This window comes from Bubalus bubalis, chromosome 7 (genome assembly GCF_019923935.1).
Source record: "Bubalus bubalis isolate 160015118507 breed Murrah chromosome 7, NDDB_SH_1, whole genome shotgun sequence".
In the NCBI taxonomy this organism is placed as follows: Eukaryota; Metazoa; Chordata; class Mammalia; order Artiodactyla; family Bovidae; genus Bubalus; species Bubalus bubalis.
The window spans coordinates 110,601,952-110,619,729 of NC_059163.1; the positions used below are offsets into that span (position 1 = coordinate 110,601,952).

Sequence of the window (17,778 nt, forward strand, 5' to 3'; positions counted from 1 at the left end):
TTTACGTTCCCAGAAGGAGACAGAAAACCCAGCCATGGCCTTAAATCCAGTTTAACCGTGAATAAAACTAACACCATAGTTAGATCCCTTTTTGCCTCCTTGAATCTGTGTTCAATTCATTGAAGAACTGCTGAGTTGGATAGATAAAACATTTATGAACTCCAAGGCTCAGATGAGAAAGAACCTACCTGCAATGTGGGAGACCCAGGTTTGATCCCTGGGTCCGGAAGATCCCCTGGAGAAGGGAATGGCAACCACTCCAGTATTCTTGCCTGGAGAATCCCATGGACAGAGGAGCCTGGCAGGCCACAGTCCATGGAGTCACAAAGTGTCAGACACGACTAGCACTTTCACTTTCTTTCAATCTTAAAAAATGATTTCGTGAACTTTCCATGAACCTTAAACAGTGATTGTTTCAAAACTTCCAAGGGCCTTGCTCTCCATCCAATGACTGTATGTATAAATACACACTATTCCAGCCTAAAATGATGTCCTGGGGCTGCCATTATCTAACTCTTGAACACCGAGACATTCATTTTGGCAAATGAAACTTCATACATTTCCAAAGATATAAATGCTATTTGTGGAGAAGTTAGATGATGCAAGGATCCTCAGGAGGGCTGAGATGTTTTATCTTATGCCTGTAGCTGTTTATGTGCCACCAGCAGGCATTCCTATCATTAGGTGCATTTACAGCCAACTGTTCTCACACACCCACATCTTTAATCTTACATAGTAAACACAAAACAGCCTTAGCATAAGCTGGCTTCACTGGACTGACTGAATTCAAAATACTTATTTCTTGTAAAGAGTACACCTTTTGTAAACCATATAGGAACTCTTTAAGTCTAACACATATTCTTAACGAACTCATGAATACCAATATTGTTTAATTTCCCTTAACACCATTCTAGACTATCAGTAAGCTAAGTTACAGAGTTCTAAATTCTTTAGACTCTTTGAATCATCTTAATGTCCTATAGCCAGTTTTTCTAAAAATATCATACAGGACTAATATAGTAGAAACTCATATTATCAGGATGGAAGCTGCAAGTGCTCAAAGAAATTTCTGGTGGGAGTACGGGCTTCCCAGGGATGATATTTTCCTACGCCTTTTTTTTTTTATTCCCACTTGACACCTCTCAATCAAACTACACAAGGACCTTGGCTTGTCATTCAAAACAAGAAAAAAAAGACCTAAGCAGAATGTCACTGTCAAAGATATTCTAAATGTTTAGAAGCAAGGTAAGACTTCTTAAAAGGGTGAAAGTATTTGGTTATTTTCTGTGTTCTTTTTTCCTAAAGTCAATACAAAGAGTAATGATCAAGGGCTAAATATTCTGCTGGGCACTTCTACATATATCTCCACCTTGGGAAGTATTGCATAAAATTGCACATTTTTTCAGGGTTGGATACTTGAAATGGATGTTCAAAAAGATATCATGGTAATTACCCAGGCTTAGAACCAAAGAATCCTGGGTTCAAATTTCAGCTTTAAAACGAAATTTCTTGGCCCAGTCACTTAATCATTTTGAGCTTCAGTGAGCTCACCTGTGAAATGGAGATAACAATACTTACTTTGCAAAATTATGAGGATTAAATGACACAGGGAGAACAAATGTTAGTTCCTCTGGCTACTCCTTTGAGTTTTGTATTCTTTGCTTGAACTTTACCACTAGATTATAAAAAGGCTGGCATTTTGCCACTGTCTTCTATTTAGTAAACTTTTTAATAAATCTAGAAAAGCACTAAGACTGGTTTAAATATGACTATGACATACCTAAATTGTCACTTTAAGCATATTTCCCTTTTTGTTCAAAACATAAGGGTAACACTATTCCAATGTTTAGAGTTATCAGATCCTTAAGAATTGGTAAAAGATTTTGATTAGTTTAACTTTGTCACATCAAATATGATTTTTAAAATATAAAGTTAAATGCTAATTAAAATATTACCTAATTATATTACTAAATTATAGTACTAATTATAAAGTTATAAAGCCAATTATTACTAAAATATGAAGTTAAATGCTAATTAAAATATTTAATTAAATACTAATTAAAATATTAAAAATTAATGCTAATTCATATAAAAACTGAATTAATTAAATAATTAATTCAAAAAAGGAGCAAAGAGGAGAAACAATTGGTAACTTTACATGAATATTTGAAACTTAGATATGATAAAAAAAGATTCTATATGCAAATTAAGAGAGGTGATATAACTGACAAAATATTGGAATCTAGAAAAATAGGAAGAACACCTACAAACCAGTGACAAAAAGATGAATACAACACAGAGATTCATCAAACTGCACAAGCAAGCATCATGGACGTGTGAAAATATGCTCGACTCCACTAACAAATCTCTACCTCTCACAGCTGAACGCTGTTGGAGGAGACCTTCCAGATATACAAGGGCTGAGTTAGGAGCTTTACATGCAAGAGAAGGAAGAGAGTGCTTCACCTGTATTAAAAAAAAAAAAAAAAAATCTGCAAGTTGGAGAACCCTGGAGATGTGTGCATGGGAGGGAAGGAGAGAGAATCAGTGTGTGTGTGTGCATGCACCCGGAAACAGCACGTTTGCATGTAAGGGAGGCAGGGGCACGGGGAGAACTCTTAAAAGAATCCGCAGAATGCCCACCAGTGTAGGTTCAAATAAGCCCTTGCCAGAGAGTGCAACACTCAGCCAAGTATGAACTTTCCAGATCCCCTTTGTTCCTATCTCTCCCTGGTCTTCATCCAGATTATCTGGCAGAAATAGAATCTTTAAGGGGTGTAGAAACAAAAAGCCAAATCACAACCCCCTTCTTCGCTGGGTCTGTGAGGCTGATAAGGAGGGAACTTCCGGTTGTAAACAGAAAAATGATTATTCCATGAGACTGGGCATTTAAAATTTGCATTGAGACTGCATTTGCAATTTGAATGAACTGTGCCTGCTGAATCGGGGAGGGTCCCCAAAGCTGAAACAGATGATGTCACTAATGATGACCTTGCCACCTGATGGAAAGCTTTGTGTGGACAGAAAATACTGGAAGTTCATGTGACTGAGCCCTGCTACCTGCTTGGCCCCTGAAAACAATTGCATTTGCAACTGCCACTAGTCCAGAGGCTCCAGATCTACCCCAGATTTTAGAAATCATCGACATCAGACTTTGCATGGGTCGTGGAGGCAGGGTCCCAGGTGATTCCTCTTCCACTTATCCAGACCCACTGCTGCTGCTGCTGCTGCTGCTGGTGCTGCTGCTAAGTCGCTTCAGTCGTGTCCGACTCTGTGCGACCCCATAGACGGCAGCCCACCAGGCTCCCCCGTCCCTAGGATTCTCCAAGCAAGAACACTGGAGTGGGTTGCCATTTCCTTCTCCAATGCATGAAAGTGAAAAATGAAAGTGAAGTCGCTCAGTCGCGTCCAACTCTTCGCGACCCCATGGACTGCAGCCTACCAGGCTCCTCCGCCCATGGGATTTTCCAGGCAAGAGTACTGGAGTGGGTTGCCATTGCCTTCTCCACCAGATGCACTGAGGTAGGCAGAATTCTAAGAGGGCCCTGGAGATTCCCTGCCTCTGATAAGCACATATCTTCCCTCAGTTATTCAGTCAAGCACAGCTGTGGGGGTGATTTTGTAATTAAAGTCCCAGGTCAGCTGACCTTAAAATAGAAAGATTATCTGCATGGGCCAGACCAAATCATGTGAGTCCTTTAAAAGATAGTATTTTTTTCAGCTGGTACCAGAAGTCAAGGAGACACATTCTGTCTGGCCTGGGGGAAAACAAGTATCCCATTTGGCTGGTAGAGAGGAGGCCAAGTGGCAAGGAATTGGGACACCTTCGAGGGGCTGGGAGTCTCCTTGCCATCTGACTAGGAGAAGTAAAAACAGCAACTCAGCCCTACAGCCACAAGGAAATGAATTCTGCCAACAGCCAATGAGCTTGGCAGAGGACTCCTAAACTCAGGTGAAAATTGCAGCCCAGACCAACACCTTGATTTCAGGCGGCAGGACCTGGAAGAGAGTCCAGACATGCTGGACCTGTACTTGTGAAAGTGGCGCAGTGGTAAAGAATCCACCTGCCAATGTAAGAGAGGCAAGATATGCGGGTTCGATCCCTGGGTCAGGAAGATCCCCTGGAGGAAGGAATGGCACCCCACTCCAGAATTCTTGCCTGAAAAATTCCACTGGTGGAAGAGCCTGGTGGGCTACAGTCCTGTAGGGTTGCAAAGAATCGGACAGGAATGAATAACCAAGCACCAGCACAACAACAGAAATTGTTAAGATAACAAGTATATAGTGTTTTAAGTTGCTGAGTCTCTGGTAACTTGTTACATAGCAATGGAAAACTGATACAACTCTCAATTAAGGATTTGAAATTGCCAAAGACCAGTTGCTAAGTCAAGAACTTGTTTCTATCTTTGCCACCCAAATCAAGACACAGGAAGCCTTCCATTCTGGAGTATCCATTTTCCTGAAACATCTGATGGGAGCTTTAATGGGTAAGTACCTGAGTCACTTTAACAATGAAGCGATCCTGGATGTTTTTAGTTGTGCTGGTTATCTCTCCTGTGCTCTTCACCCTGACTCATCCTGCTCTGTGCACTTGGAGGCTGACCTGGACAGATGGGTACCACAGCCCCTGTGCCATGTGCTGGCTGCAGATGGGTGGCAGGGAGAAGAGAAAGGAAGGCTGGGACATTTATTTCCCGGATTGGCCCCATGCGTTGTGTTATGCTTGACCAAACCAGAACCCGTGCCGACAGACCTCTCCATTAGGTGACTCCTGGTTACTTCTCCTGCCTTTGACTTCTCAAGCCTAGGACTCATGTGCTGGGGACCCCCACCCGGTCACTAGACCCCTGGTCCTCCACTACTATTTAGTGATTGCCCTAAAACCTACCTATATTTGCATAAATCTCTTTGTAGAATTCTCTTCAGTTATGCTGTTTTAAAATGCCAACAGTTTCTTAACAGAATTTGACTGTTAGAGTACTCAAAGTGTCCATTTTTAAATGATAAAATGTGGGACTTAAGATACATTTCTGTATCTTTTGGCTGGCTATGTCCAGCTGTGCCCCTTGACCTTAAAAGTATTATTATCTTCTTATTCCCACCTCCCTGTTAGCATACTGCATAAAATTGGAAAACCATTTGTTGGTGTAAATAATGTAGATCCTATGAATATAAGATTTTCTTTACTGTATGATGTGTATGCTTTGTCACTCAGTTTGTGTCTGACTGTTTGTGACCCTGGCCTATAGCCCCCCAGGCTCCTCTGTCCATAGGGATTCTCCAGGCAAGAATACTGGAGTGGGTTGCCATGCCCTCCTCCAGGGGATCTTCCCAACCCTGGTCTTCCGTATTGCAGGTGGATTCTTTACAGTCTGAGCTACCAGGAAATGTCATTTTCAGTAAAGGAGAAGCCTCCTGGTGTGAAACAGGTACCAGAGTGTTACAAGATGCCTCAGATACCAGTGCGTGGCAGGGCTTTTAAGATAAAAGCTTAATGAAATGATCTGCCTCATCTTCCCCATTTGCAAAACAGGACAATTAGTATTATTTGTCCCCTACTCACAAATTAAATTAAATTTCATATATAAAAGATTATACTTTAGTAATTTTTTTCATATTATTGCTATTAATAATAATAACTAAGGTGTATTGATGGTTGACTACATTCTAGTCTTAATTCTAAGTTTCTTAGATACATTTCCTATTCAGTCAGTTCAGTCACTCAGTCGTGTCTGACTCTGTGACCCCATGGACTGCAGCATGCCAGGCCTCCCTGTCTATCACCAACTCCCGGAGTTTACTCAAACTCATGTCCATTGAGTCGTTGACGCCACCCAACCATCTCATCCTCTGTCATCCCCTTCTCCTGCCTTCAATCTTTCCCAGCATCAGGGTCTTTTCAAATGAGTCAGCTCTTCACATCAGGTGGCCAAAGTATTGGCGTTTCACCTTCAGCATCAGTCCTTCCAACGAATATTCAGGACTGATTTCCTTTAGGATGGACTGGTTGGATCTCCTTGCAGTCCAAGGGACTCTCAAGAGTCTTCTGCAACACCAGAGTTCAAAAGCATCAATTCTTCAGTGCTCAGCTTTCTTTATAGTCCAACTCCCACATCCATACTTGACTACTGGAAAAACCATAGCTTTGACTAGACCGACCTTTGTTGGCAATGTCTCTGCTTTTGAATATGCTGTCTAGGTTGGTCATAACCTTCCTTCCAAGGAGCAAGCATCTTTTAATGTCATGGCTGCAGTTACCATCTCCAGTGATTTTGGAGCCCCCAAAAATAAAGTCTTTCACTGTTTCCATTGTTTTCCCATCTATTTGCCATGAAGTGATGGGACCAGATGCCATGATCTTAGTTTTCTGAATGTTGAGTTTTAAGCCAACTTTTTCACTCTCCTGTTTCCCTTTCATCAAGAGGATCTTTAGTTCTTCTTCACTTTCTGCCATAAGGGTGGTGTCATCTGCATATCTGAGGTTATTGATATTTCTCCCAGCAATCTTGATTCCAGCTTGTGCTTTATCCAGCCCAGCATTTCTTATGATGTACTCTGCATATAAGTTAAATAAGCAGTGTGACAATATATAGCCTTGATGTACTCCTTTCCTTATTTGGAATCAGTCTGTTGTTCCATGTCCAGTTCTAACTGTTGCTTCCTGACCTGCATACAGATTTCTCAAGAGGCAGGTCAGGTGGTCTGGTATTCCCATCTCTTTCAGAATTTCCCAGAGTTTATTGTGATCCACACAGTCAAAGGCTTTGGCATAGTCAATAAAGCAGAAGTAGACATTTCCTACTACTCTTCACAATAACTCTGTGATGGAAATATTATAGTCCTGCCCATTGTACATATGAATGATAAAATGCAATTTGTAGATGAAATGAAATGCAAAGAGATTCAGTGCATATAGCTAGTGGATGGTGACACCAAGATTCAAACCTACTCAGGCGGTGTTATTGACTTACATCTCACGAGTTCACTAAGGCTGCCTTACTGTACACAAAATGCTGATGACCAAAAAAAAGGGGGGGGGGCAATATCAGGATGTTAGATACTACTTCAACAAAATCTAGGGGTTTTCTCAAGATCTATCTATTGGCCCTTACAAAGTTGTATTAACTCAGGCTTCCAAAGTGTTATGTGATGTCTCTCTCAAAGGAACAAACCTTCTCTAACCAGGGGAGGAGTATTAAGAAAACAGAACAATTACTTCTAGGAGAATATGAAGTTTTCTCAAATATATTTCCTCTAGTTAGTGTGGAAATGGAAGGGAATTAAACAAAAAAACATGTTTAGGTATCAAAATATCCATTCATACTCTATGTGAACCACATATTCACAATCACAACAAGTAACTATGCTAAGACTGCAAAAAACAGGAGAATGCTTACTGAAACTGTATAAAATTACATGCCCTTTTCTGGGAAAAGAAAAAAAAAAAGGATCCAGGTGTATGAAGGCATTATGTTATGTGCAATCTGAAGTACAGTTAATACAAATTGATTGAAAGTTATTTCTTGTCTCATAGCAAATGAGATTGCTTTCTACCCTCACAAGTGTTTTAATAATTAATTATTAAGTTAAATTTTTATGAACTTTAGAAATGTAACTCAAAATATATGAACAAGCCTTGAGCATATTTTAAAATAATTGATACAGTTATTAGAAGGTATAAATTTTTAATTATAGCTGCCTTTGTGGAAAAAACAAGGCCCAGTACAACCTCATTTTTCCCTTGAAGGTGAAATCCTCATTTAAAGATACTAATTCTAATAACATTGGCCAAATGTACGGACTGAGACATTTAAAGTAATTATGAATTTGTAAGTGATGTAATAATTTCATTTTGAGAAGGTTTTTGACTTAATCTTCTAAGGCCTTAGAACTTCCCTGGTGGCTCAGATGGTATAAGCGTCGCCTACAATACAGGAGACCCAGGTTCAATCCCTGGGTCGGGAAGATCCTCTGGAGAAGGAAATGGCAACCCACTCCAGTACTCTTGCCTGGAAAATCCCATGGGTGGAGGAACATGGTAGGCTACAGTCCATGGGGTCACAGTCGGACCTGACTGAGCGACTTTACTTTCTTTTTTTTCCAAGGCATTGGATGACTTGAAAGAAATACTCTCAATCTTAAAAAGGTGAAAACAGATCACTTCTCCTTCTGAGAACTTTCCAGGTCATTATAACCAGTTTTGCCTTTAACTGGGGGAATTTTTCTACACTAGGTCAAATGTCAACCAGAATCTTAATCCAAGAACCTATTACAGACTTAAACAAAATGACATCAAAAGAGCCATTGTTTCATTCAGTAAACATAAATTAGATACCTCCATCAAGCACGTGTGTGACATTGACAAACAGGTGTGTTGAAAGTGTGAATTACCCACACTCTAATAGCTTCCCAGATATGTAAACCACAAAGCACAGCAATATCAGAAAGTCCGCAGTGGAACTCGTATCAGTTACTACAGGAGTCCAGAAGATGAAGCTCTGACTCTCTCTCTGGAGTTCAAGCCAGAAGTTAGAGGATGGGAACAGGAGAACACAGTGCATAGCGTGTCACACTGTGCATTTGCACGCCTGTGTAGTTGTAGTAACTTGTACTGAAAATGAAAGTGAAGTCGCTCAGTTGTGTCCGACTCTTTGTGATCCCATGTCCATGGGATTCCCCAGGCCAGAATACTGGAGTGGGTTGCCATTTCCTTCTCCAGAGGATCTTCCTGACACAGGGATGGAACCCAGGTCTCCCACACTTCAGGCAGACTCTCTACTGTCTCAGCCACCATGGGCTTCCCTTGTGGTTCAGCTGGTGAAGAATCCACCTGCAATGCGGGACACCTGGATTCGATCCCTGGGTTGGGAAGATCCCCTGGAGAAGGGAAAGGCTACTCATTCCAGTATTCTGGCCTGGAGAATTGCAAAGAGTCGGACATGACTGAACTTGTAATGTCACAAATTATTTGTCAGTGGACATATTATATCATAATATTGGTAAAGTTTAATGGATATTCTCACACATTTGCACATTTATCAGTGAGCTGTGATCATTTTAAGTGGGTAGTACCATGAAATGAGCCCCGAAGAATTGATGCTTTTGAACTGTGGTCTTGGAGAAGACTCTTGAGAGTCCCTTGGACTGCAAGGAGATCCAACCAGTCCATTCTGAAGGAGATCAGTCCTGGGTGTTCTTTGGAAGGACTGATGCTAAAGCTGAAACTCCAGTACTCTGGCCACCTCATGCAAGGAGTTGACTCATTGGAAAAGACTCTGATGCTGGGAGGGGTTGGGGGCAGGAGGAGAACGACGGAGGATGAGACGGCTGGATGGCATCACCGACTAGATGGACATGAGTTTGGGTGAATTCCGGGAGTTGGTGATGGACAGGGAGGCCTGGCGTGCTGCAATTCATGGGGTCACTAAGAGTCGGACACAAATGAGACTGAACTGAACTTAACTGAACCATGAAAAATAATTGAGTGAGTGAACACTTACAGATAATATATTTACTATATAAAACATGTATTAGTAAGATATGAGGTAACATATGATGAGGTATGATGTGTAGAAATGAGCCCTCTTTATCCAAAACCCCTAAATCATGTTTGGAACCAGCAGTTGAGGGCAGTACATCATGACCTAATATAATGTTTTAGAGTATACTTTGTTATAGAAAAAAAATGTGAGGCCATTGTTTCCTTTCACTTTGACACTATTGAGTTCATGATCTCTGAAACATGAGCGTGACAAAGAATACCATATGTCAGGGCAGGATTAAAAAGGTCTACTGGCATCCACTGTTTGTTAACACAGAACAGTAAGTCACATGGCATTCTTAAGTGGAGATGACATGTGGGTCAAAACAGGTGAGAACTAGAATGTCAGTTGCTCATTGTATTCACCTTGGGCCTCTGATAAAGTCCACCCTGAGGTGCTCAGACTGCCCCCCAGGACTTACAGCGTGAGGTGGGGTGCCTCACACAGCCATCAGGGTCTGGTATGTAAGGGTTTGAGGTGGAAGCAGGGTAATGGCCGCCCACCTGTGGTAAGACCGCACTGGTGCCTCTAAGAAGTTGATTCGGACCACCGGGCCCCTCACTGTCCACATCTTGCCTGTTGTGATGAACCTCAAAATGAAATGCCAAGAATCAACAGAAGTCAATCAGAAATTATGTCATTAATCAAAAACTCTCTATCATGTCCTTCCATGTTAAAAGAAATGGTTATTTTCCAGCCTGGAACTCAAGAGTCAGAGGTTTCCCAGTTCTACCTCATGATGCTTATCTCATGTGTGAAGCCTGTCTTCATCACAGAGAAAGGCAGGTTAGTGTGGCCTGGGTTTTTTTTCTGTCTCTACTTCCACTCTTGGGATATTGGAGAGTCTTCAAAATGAAAATTCTCTCAGTTTAATGTAAAAGGGTCACAGAGAAGCAAACCTCCTCTTTTCACTACTGACTATTCCGTCTGCAGATTTCAGTTTCTCCTCCCATAGTATGAATAGGATTCAAATCTGAGTCCTCTGAGCCCACATCATTGCCTATAGTAGAAGAAAAATGTTAAGAGTTTGTAGCTATCAGCCCCACTTCTCCTTCAATGCCTCTCCATCTGGGCACACAATCCTATATTCCTTTACGATGAGAGGGAGAGGCAGAAACTCAGTCCTTTTTAGGATTTAGCATTGGATATCTCATACCATTGCTACTGAGATATCCATTAGTCAAGGACCAGATTCTAGGGAGAGAGGGAGCAAGAGAACATAAATCCCGCTGAGAGGAGTGTCAATCACCTTGTAAGAAAAGCATGTGAGACTGAATAAACAGACTGATGCAACCATCTTTAGAGCATATAATCTTCAGTCTGTCACACCCTCTCTCCGAGTAAGAAGGGCCCAGTCCTTAGAGATATAATGGCTGTTCTCTTCTTCTTCTCAGGGTAGGGAAAATAATTTTATTTATTCTCTTACAAGGATGGACAAAATGTTTCCTCTTAAATGAAAATTGCATTGAATATATTCATCTCCAATTGGAAGTCTATAAACTTGCTTCTGCCAAATGAATCCATCAGTGGGAATAATTAAACCAAGGTTCATGTAGGAATTGGCAGAATTAGGAGGGAGATTGTGGACTCAAATTTCTGATTGGTTGCTGTAGTCTGTAAGAAGTAAATATTTTATCTTCATCCTGTTTCCGGCACACAGCTAACCCTGTTGGAATTTCCTAAATGATGAGAGCTTTAAAGGTGTCTTTTGTTCTGTAACTTAGGTGGGTTTTGGACCAAAACCTAAGGATGGGGGCTAGTTGCCAGGGAAACTAATCATGTGATTAGAGGTTCACTCAGAGAAGGATTCTTGCCTGGAGAATCCCATGGACAGAGAAGACTGCCAGGCTACAGTCCATGGGGTAGCCAAGAGTCAGACACAACTGAAGTGATGACTTAGCATGCACACACAGAGAAGGAAAGGCTTCCCATGAGAGTCCCGTGGAGAGCAAGGAATTCAAACCAGTCAATCCTAAAGGAAATCAACCCTGAATATTCATTTGAAGGACTTGTGCTAAAGCTGAAGCTCCAATACTTTTGACCACCTGATGCAAAGAGCCAACTCGTTGGAAAAGACCCTGAGGCTGGGAAAGATTGAGGGCAGGAGAAGAAGGGGGTGACAGAGGACAAAGATGGTTGGATAGCTGCTGGGAGCCGGCATATTGCATATTGAGTGAGGATCTGTAATAGCTCAACTGGAATTCTATCACTGCCGGGAGCCAGCGTGAGCACTCCGCCCATGACAAAGGTCATGAGGAAGGAGGCTCGGCATACGCAAAGGCGGGATCGAGCCTCAGGAGTACCCCTGGAAATTCTCGAGTATCTACCCCCAAAACTAGAGTCTGCCTACTTTCTGTTTTGTGCTTTCACCTACACCTCTGACTTTACGGGGGGCTGTCCCCCACTACCTCTCTCTGAAAAAAAAAAAAAAAAGAGTTAGCTTACAGCTCCAGTTAATAATTCCTGGATGTGACAGTGTTTCAACCTACAAACTCCTTTGGAAATCCTCTAGCCTGCCTGAATGGGTTTTTCCGGCCACATGTGATTGTTCAGAGCCTCCCAACTGTGAGAGGCAGGAGATGTTCTAAACTGCCTAAACACAGATTCCTTTGAGTAGTTAAAAGATTGATTAGAAAATGTATTGGTGAAGGGTTTTTCACTTGTTGGGCCAATGTTTGCTGCTAAGTCTCCATACTCCTTACCTACTGTGTCCTTGGCAGTGTATTGATTGATATAATGGGTGTATAGAAATGTAAAGTGCAGCTTTGTCCAATGCTTTTTGGAAGGCTGGCGCCTGACTTTGGAATAATCACCTTTAGAGAAAGATAAGTTTCTTAAAATGTTAACAGGCCTCCGGGCCAGAAGATGATGTCAATCACCTGAACTTTTGCATATGATAAGTTTGCAGGAAGAAAGCCTGGCTTGCTGCATGACTCTACCCCTTCCCCCATTATCCTCTATGCATACCTTAAGGTATAAAAACTACTTTGGAAAATAAAGTGCGGGCCTTGTTCACTGAAACTTGGTCTCCCCATGTCACTCTCTCTCCCAAATTCCAGCTGAGTGTCCATCTGGAGCGCGGATGTCCTCTGCGACCATTTATTTGCCTGGGCTTCTAAGACCCACTCGAGAAGGTGTCTAAGGTGGGGCACCTTCCGCTATTCGAGAGGGCGCCTGCGGCCTCCGTGGTCAGAGCTAACCTGGTGTCACGGGTTATATTGATTTTCCGCGTAAACCAAGCCACTCAGCTTCTTTTCTCCACTGAATTTTCCTACTGAGCTATCCTTATTTCAGCCGCTTTTCTCCACTGAATTTCCTCACTGAGCTATCCTTATTCTATTACTCTTTGTATCCTTAATTAAAGTGTAATTAAGCAGTTATTCCCTGACCCTCGCCTAGCCGTCTCTCCTTCGAATACCCTGGATCAGCCGGGGCTGGTCCCCGGCAGATAGCAAAACCAACTCAATGGATATGAGTTTGAGCAAAGAGATAGTGAAGGACAGGGAAGCCTTGCATGCTGCAGTCCATGGGGTTGCAAAGAGTCAGACATGACTTAGCAAATGAACAACAGAGAAGGAAGAGGGGCTGGAAGCTGGTTCAATCACCAACGGCCAGTGATTTAATCATGTCTATGTAATGCTGCTACTGCTAAGTCACTTCAGTCATGTCCAACTCTGTGCGACCCCATAGATGGCAGCCCACCAGGCTTCCCTGTCCCTGGGATTCTCCAGGCAAGAACACTGGAGTGGGTTGCCATTTCCTTCTCCAATGCATGAAAGCGAAAAGTGAAAGGGAAGTCACTCAGTCGTGTCCGACTCTTAGCAACCCCATGGACTGGAGCCTACCAGGCTCCTCCATCCATGGGATTTTCCAGGCAAGAGTACTGGAGTGGGGTGCCATTGCCTTCTCTGGCCTATGTAATGAAGCCTCCAGAAAACCCAGAAAGGATGGGAATCAGAGAGCTTCCAGGTTGGTAACATATGAAGTTTCAAGGAGATTGGTGAAATGGAATGCACATGGGAGCTTTGTGCCCTTCTGCATTGCCTTGCCTTATGTATCTCTTCCATTTGGCTATTCCTGAGTTGTATGTTTTTATGATAAACCAGTAATCTAGTAAGTAAAATGTTTCTCCAAGTTCTGTGAGCTGCCCTAGCAAATTAATCAAAGTCAAGGAGGTGGTCATTGGAATCTCTGACCTATAGCTTGTTGGTCAGAAAGACAGGTGGCAGCCTGGACTTGGACTGTCTCCAGGTAGAGTGTCAGAATTGAGTTGAATTGTAGGTCACCAGAATTGTTTGGTAATTTGAGGAAACATCCCCCACCCCCGATACACATACACACTAAAATTGGATGATGAATTTTTGAGAACAATTTAGAACCAAAGAGTACTTTACTTGTTATAATATCAGTAACTAGTAGCTTTATATCCATAATGAAAATATGTCCAAAAAGTACATAATGAAGAATGCTTTATAAAGCATTTTTAAAATAATTTTTATATTTTTTATAATAAAGGTAACACAATATTGTAAACCAACTATACTTCAATTTACAAAAAGAATGCAGTAGGTAAAAGTTTATTAGAAAAAATACTCAGCAGTTTATTGGGAAGTTAAGTCTCTTGAAACAACTTCCCTGTAGGGACAGAAAAACAGCATGGATAATTTGGCTAAAACACCCTTTGAATCCCAAACTCAAAAAAAGAGCAATTAATTTAAAACATTTGTACTACATAATGATCTAAGACTTGGTTATTAGTAAGAATGGAATAGCATTTCATTTCCCTATTAATAAATACAGAGTACAGAGTAAATTAACAAAAGAGTTGTAGACTATGGACTTGAGTAAATCATTCTAAGGGAGGAAAAAGAATTTTTCCACTATCTGTCTGAGTTCTTACCTGAGACCTCTTTAGTAAAACATAGATTAATAAGAAAAAAGCAAGCAGGTTATTAGCATGTATACTTCATGAATACATGGGAGAAACCCAGGGGAAAAAAAAAGTGCATCTCTCTGAGGTAGGTTAGAATTTGGACTTACGTATCATCATAGGGAAAAGGGAAAGGGAAGATAGACCTTTTGGGGCAGGGTAAATGATTTTTAGGAAAAGCGAATGGTCCTTTAGAAGAACAGATTGAAGTTATGATAGTTAGTGACAAAGTTTGTCTGGATGTCTCCTGTAATGAAACTCCTCAGAAGAAGATTTATGACAATTTAGTTTCTTTTGGAGGATCTGTCTTTAGGCTTATAAGGGTAGTTCAGAGACAGCGTGTCTGTACAGTTGCCATTTCTCAAGTATCTACAGTTCAAAATAACCAGTATACTAAAGGGCACATTCCGAGGTGGTGCGCTACTCTTTAATATCAAGAATTTCTAGTAAAATAATTGATACAAGTACCTGCCTTCTAGGTGTTTGAAGTCCCTGAAGTAGGTGTTTGTTTTTTTTCTTATACATTTCTGCAATCTGTTAAATACTTTAGGTTTTATACATTTAATCACCTATATTTCCTCTCTTGCAAGAAATTTTTGGTTAAGCAACAATAATTTCAGTCAAACCTTTGTCTAACATACTGCATTTTGAACAGACATGGTCTAAAGAGAGAACTGTCAAACGAGAGCAGGGAAGCAAAAAGAAAATCTTGGTGGATGGATCCTCAGTTCTGTGCCCTGAAAAGAGAATATGTAGCTAAGTTTCCAAGGTCCTCTCTGGGATTTGAGACCTTGATAAAAAGACTTTTCCCTCTCTATGGATTGGGGGAGACTCCTCCTGCAGAAAATAGAGAGCCGCCCTACCCCATGCTTGAGACCCCAGAGTTAGCTCAGACCGAGGGGGTGAAAGCTTGGAGTGCCTGAGAAAAACCAAGCTGTGACTGCCCTCTGCTGGACAGGCTTAGATGAGCAACCTCTCTGAGACTCCATAGGACTAGATGCCAGCTACCCTTCACTCTCCCTTCTGCCTACTAAGCTCATCAGTACTCTCGCTAGGCTACTTGCTACAGCCTCTATGCCACCATGCTGGCTCTTTCTTCTCCTGAGATGTGTACTGTGGCTTCTTAGGTAGTGCTAAGTATGCATTGTATTTTTACTTTCCCCAATTTTTAAGCAAGGTGACATTCTGCCACAAGTCTGAGATACCATTCTCTCCTCAGTTCCACCCAAAACTCCAACGTACTTTATCTCTAGGATGTAATGGACTACCAGCAAATGTGACTACTTTGCAATTCACTAATTGCTCTTTACATTTGCTGAGTTCCCTTCTATGTAACAGATGGCTATGGGCTAGTGATCTTAAAATTGACTGAGAGGAACAGAGAATAAGAATAGAGAACCATTGAGTTAGAAAAAGAGAGCTGAGTTCTAATACTAACTTTATCACTCCAGGCCTCATTTATCTCTGTCTGTATGGAAAAAGATAAACTACATCACTATTCCCAATTTAAGGTCCTTAAGAGTTTAAAATGTAATCACAAATATCTGGGAAATACAAACAGCCTGTGCATATGTTAGCCAAAACATCACATTTCTAAAGACATAATTATATAATTATTAGTTAAAATATATAATTTAATAATTATTACTTTCAGTTCAGTCGCTCAGTCATGTCTGACTCTGTGACCCCGTGGACTACAGCACACCAGTCTTCCCTGTCCATCACCAACTCGCGGAGCTCGCTCAAATTCATGTCCATCAAGTCGGTGACGTCATTCAACCATCTTATGCTCTGTCGTCCCCTTCTCCTCCTGCCTTCAATCTTTCTCAGCATCAGGGTCTTTTCAAATGAGTCAGTTCTTCCCATCAGGTGGCCAAAGTATTGGTTTCAGCTTCGCCATCAGTCCTTCCAATGAATATTCAGGACTGATTTCCTTAGGATTGACTGGTTTGATCTCCTTGCAGTCCAAGGCACCCTCAAGAGTCTTCTCCAACACCACAGTTCAAAAGCATCAATTCTTCGGCACTCAGCTTTCTCTGTAATCCAACTCTCACATCCATACATGGCTACTGGAAAAACCATAGCTTTGACTTGATGGACCTTTGCCAGCAAAGTAATGTCTCTGCTTTTTAATATGCTGTCTATGTTTGTCATAGCTTTTCTTCCAAGGAGTAAGCATCTTTTAATTTCATGGCCGCAGTCACCATCTACAGTGATCTTGGAGCCCCAAAAAATAAAGTCTGTTGCTGTTTCCATTGTTTCCCCATCTATTTGCCATTAAGTGATGGGACTGGATGCCATGATCTTGGTTTTCTGAATGTTGAATTTTAAGCCAACTTTTTCAGTCTCCTGTTTCCCTTTCATCAAGAGTCTCTTTAGTTCTTCTTTGCTTTCTGCCATAAGGGTGGTGTCATTTGCGTATCTGAGGTTATTGATATTTCTCCCAGCAATCTTGATTCCAGCTTGTGCTTCATCCAGCCCGGAATTTCACATAATGTACTCTGCATATAAGTTAAATAGGCAGGGTGACAATATACAGCTTTGACATACTCCTTTCCCAATTGGAACCAGTCTGTTTTTCCATGTCCAGTTCTAACTGTTGCTTATTGACCTGAGAAATTGCAGATTTCTCAGGAGGCAGGTAAGGTGGTCTGGGTTTTGTTGTTATTGTTATTATTACTTTGGCACTAGACTGATTATTACTTTGGCTCTAGACTAATGCATTTGGTTATTTTTGCTTTAATTTGTAAATTATCTACATAATACAAAAATCTTGGGACCACATCCTTCTGTGGATTTAAATGACTTTATCATTTAATCCAGAATTTATCTGATACATCACCCTCATCCGTATAACTTTCAGGTACCTCCTTAATCATTTTTCCCATAGTTACTTCTGAGAATACCTGGAGAGTTATACAAATACCCACAAACCAGTGAACTCCTGTTTGTCCTCCTATCAACTCGATGATAACTCCCTTTGCAAATCCGAGATCGTAAGCACCACCACCTTGATTGCAGACTCTGTCTAGGGAGGTCCGCCAGGCCCATGAGGTTGTCTGCTTGACTTTCAGTGCTACAGGACCCTTGAGTTGCTGATAAGCTTATATTCCCTGTGGTTTTTGTTACACTGAGGTGAAGCCAGAGTCAGCACAAAATGAAGCGGAATGGCTTCTCCCCATAAAGCCCAGATAAAGTCATGGGTCCTAGCCAAGTTGAAAGCTAGAGAACACATGCTGTCAACCACTGTCTTACAATCTCTGAAGCCCCACCCAACCCTTCTTCATTCTCCTGGACAGGAAAAAG

The 17,778-nt window shown here is 41.5% G+C and overlaps 1 long non-coding RNA gene across 1 annotated transcript in view; it reads left to right on the top strand.

Annotated features, from left to right (window-relative positions):
- The first annotated feature begins 3,665 nt into the window (after nucleotides 1-3,665).
- LOC123334536 overlaps nucleotides 3,666-17,778 on the top strand; it is an 89,677-nt gene continuing 75,564 nt past the window's right edge. The window contains exon 1 of the long non-coding RNA XR_006552550.1: nucleotides 3,666-4,487. This is a non-coding gene — a long non-coding RNA (uncharacterized LOC123334536). The remainder of the gene's footprint in view (nucleotides 4,488-17,778) is intronic.